The sequence below is a fragment of the Eufriesea mexicana genome, unplaced genomic scaffold, assembly GCF_001483705.2.
Source record: "Eufriesea mexicana isolate 0111107269 unplaced genomic scaffold, ASM148370v2 scaffold487, whole genome shotgun sequence".
NCBI lineage: Eukaryota > Metazoa > Arthropoda > Insecta > Hymenoptera > Apidae > Eufriesea > Eufriesea mexicana.
In genome coordinates, this window is record NW_016908634.1 from 178,417 (window position 1) to 182,821 (window position 4,405).

Sequence of the window (4,405 nt, forward strand, 5' to 3'; positions counted from 1 at the left end):
GCTGATAAATAATTTCAAATTATTACACTTGTAGCACAACACTCTAAAATTCTTCATAAAGTCCGAAATTGAAATAAAGAATTCTTGATTCCTTATTTTTATGAAGAAATTATTCATTTTTATTGTAACGATAAAATACTATAATGATAGAAGAGAAAATTCTAGATGCTTCATTCTGATAAAAGATTCATTATTTGTTATGATAATAATAGAATAATACAGTGAATGAATGAAATAATAAATAATATAGTGAAAATGCAATAGAAAATGGTATATGAAATGTAGAATGGCCATTTTAAGGATCTACACGATTTCTTAGCTATTCGATACAATTTTAAGTAAAATATTAATGGGGAAGATTTATCCTGAAAATTTATGTTAAATGAAGGATATAAAATAATACCAAACTTTTATAAAATACCTCTTTTATGTAATAAGATTAAGATTGTATTGAACTTTTTTAATTAAAATCTGTGCCCTTTTTTCGTATTACTGTGAAGATATTAACCTCTAAAATTTATCATAAAGGTCATGATAAGATGATTGTTTTATTATATTTCAGAAAAGTAAATGGGAGACATAATTCGCTTTATGATAGCGTTTACATAAAACTGGTATTGCAGCTGGTTATATTTCTTAATGAAATTAAAACGAAATTAGGTTGGAATGAGATTTCGACCATAGTAGCCTTTAGGAGTTAAATCGGGGTCGAAAAATAAAAAGTAATTATCGTTATGTAATAAAATATAAATTATTTCGATATCCATTTGAATATCATGTCCTCTTTCACGATAAAATACAGAGTTGGGTAATATGTTCGTTCGTGTTTCTTTAAAAGAGTGTCAAGGATGATTACCTTTATACGAAATGTATTTAATGAGTACAATCTTCTGCAACTGCGTTATATAACTTGGTTACATCGTCATCTTAAAATGCTTTTTCTCTATTATCAGAAACCTAGTTCCTATAAATTTTTTACATTATTCAGTAACTTTTAGGGAAGATATGTTAAAATTTATTTAATTTTCACAATAATTGTACTATAGATATTATACTATATATTATTAATTGACTTTTACTATATTAATTATATAACAAGAAGTATAAATGTTACAATACAAACACAAAAATGGTATAATAAATATCACATTATTTGCTATTTTCTTGTTCACTTAATTCATTTTCATGTTTTCATTATAAACCAAATTAATGCTCTCGCAGATCATTATAATATACCAAATAAAACAGATCTGTCGAAATATTAACCAAAAATATTTATACACTTGGTTCTGTAGTTGTGTAACTATAATGAATCATTTTTATATATGAATTTATGTGATGAATTTTGCTGTTCTTTTTCCAGGGTGAATATAATTTTATTCCATTTAAAATTACATAAATTTCAAATATGGTATATTTTGCTTCTATAATCTTAACGACAATATTTCGTTTTATAGCCATAACATGTGGAAATATTAAACGATGAAGTTATTTATTATTTAAAAATGATAAAATCATGAGTAATATCTATAATACGTGTCATCTTCTTTGATGAAAGTCGATAATATAGCGTCATTAAGCTTTCAGTTGCATCGAAAACACAGAAATGCCATCCTTATATGGAAACCAGTCTTTGAAACGTACACAAATTATTGCCGTGTTCTAAAGCATTTTCTTTCTAAAAATTCAAGAACTACCTTTCCTACACGGCTCATTAGTGGTTGCTTTAAAAGCAAATTTCGAAAAGAAAATTCTCTTTAACATATTAAATTCTGTATAACAATATTTGTTTAAGATCGTCGTATTACATAATTATAAGGAAAATGAATTATGTAAATTACTCGAAACTGTGGTGTCCTTCTTTTAATACGTTTATCCATCGCGGCTGATATAAAGTTATAGATGAAAGTTAAAAAATAAAGTAATCGTTTGCAAATTTTTGTGTATTCTTTATCCTGTGATATATATATTAAAATTAAAAACAGGATAGACATGTAACATCTGATACACCGGCAAACAATTTTTTTTTTACAAATATTTCGTGTGAAATCTATTTTTAATTTTAATCTATGTATTCCGGAAAATATAGAGTACGCAAAAATTCGTAAATTGTTACAAATAACCTCCGTATAACAGGGCACTTTTACAATATATTTTCGCTCTAACGCGAGTAAAAAATTGAAAAACACATGATATAACAATATAATACAATGTCGTTCTAACATGGGTAGAAAATTGGTCATCATTTATACATATAAAATTATCAACGCTCTCAATAAGTACATATTTTAAGGTTACGAAGCATAATAATTTTTAATTCAAATTACTATTATTTTCACCTATTCTTTGTCCCGCATAATACGATTTCACACGACGCACCATATTTTTGTAACCTAACTGTCGTGCTATACCGAGGTTACTTGTATTCCTTAATTTATTTTAGCTTTTGTCAGTAAGTGTAACATTTTTGTAATATTTATCAAAATGTATACATTCTAATGATACGAAACTCAAATATTATGCGATATATAAAATCTCCGCATTATTTGAATATGAAAAAACAGAATTTCATAAGTAAATTATTTGGAACTTTGACATTCTGCTTCTTATCATCCACATCCACTGTGATCAACATAAATAATATTTTTGTAATATTCCGCAGAACGCATACCTAAGCCCATATGTTATATAATATTCGTTTAACATCCTCGTGTTGTTCAAATTTAAGGAAATTGAATCCTACAAATTATTTGAAACTTTGGCAATCTGCTCTTCAATCTGCTTCTTCATTATTTGGTCAACGTACATAACGTTTGTATGATATTTCTCGAAATGCATACGTCACTGGTAGGTGAACGAACTTATTAGTCAACCTCGCAGCATGAATTATAGCTGTTAGACTAACCGGATTTATACTATAAATTACTATTTCCATTCGTATGGGCTTGGTATTAAGTGAATCGAAATAGATGAACTTTATTCTATCTGAATTTGCGTTACCTTTACCTGCTTCATGATGAAACCAGAAATTATATTCTTAACAAACTACAATAGTAGCTCCATTTTAGTATAAAAAGAAGAAGCTTTTTAGACACGTGTTTTATTCCTCCTTATTGCTGTCTGAATTAACTCCCTTTATTAAAATTTCAATTAAAAATAACAAATGGAATTCGTCATAAGTTTTGTATGCAAAATAGCCTTACATTTTTCACAGTGTTCCTTGAAATGTTCACATTATTATTATATCCAAATATACTCTATTACATTATATCATACAGCTATCCTATATATTGGTATTTCTTCTTTCAAATATTAGGATTGTAATATTTCGTAACAATTTATGGTATCAAAATTTATAATAAATAAAACTTAAATAAAATTTATAAGCTATAATTAGACGTAAATATATATAAAGAGACATCAAATTCTCTGAAATTTAAGAATAAAGGAATAAAAGTATGTGGTATTGTCTAAAAAATATAAAATAATTCCAGTTTGTTATGAAAAGAGTGATATTTCTTAAATTTGTTTTTCACTTGTAAATTCTTTATTTAATAACGATTCACTTTTATCCAAAACATTGTTTTATCGAATCTTCAGAAATACTTCAAATATCGTGGTATTGAATTCGTGGGTCAACTTGTATATGCACATACATACATATATTTACGTTTCTTTTACAATAAAGGTTGACATTAATTTTACCAAAAGCAGCTACGTGTTTTCAATGACTGAAACTGAGCCATCTCGAGTAATTCCACTGTTACTAAACTATATCCAATATTACTATTTTTCTCTACCTAATTCATCTTTCTCTTATCTACGACGTAATAAAAGAACATACATTGTTAAAAAAAAGATAATTATATTTCATTTTAGCATAAATGCAAAGCGATTTCCATGAACGCTGATTATTCCCTTGTCTCGCTGTTTACCTTCGGCCTACTTATCGCCAAGGAAGTTAATTTCAAATCTGCTTATAGCCACCTCATCCGTTCACTTTCGATGTTAAACATGTCGACAATGAAACCCGAAACGCAACAAGTTACTCGAAGCGTTATACACGCGCGTTTGACCCTCCGCCAGGTCCGGAGAGAAAGCTCGCAGGCGTAAGAAAAAGGAGAAGAAAAGGGAAGGAAAAAGCGAAGGAAGAAAAAGAAAGGAAAAAAGGGGAGGGAGGGACGAAAAATAGAGGGGGAGGAAAGTAAGAACGAGGAAAGGAAAAATAGAACGAGGGCAATTACCATAACAGGATTCCAGAGGGGAAAAATGATACTAGAACGTAATTGACACGAAGAACTACCTGGACAAGCGGCGTGGACAGTGAAAGGATATAAAGGATCCTTTAAATGCCAGTGCTCGCGATCAGATTACGCAGAAGGAACGCGCGTTCGACTGCACCTCC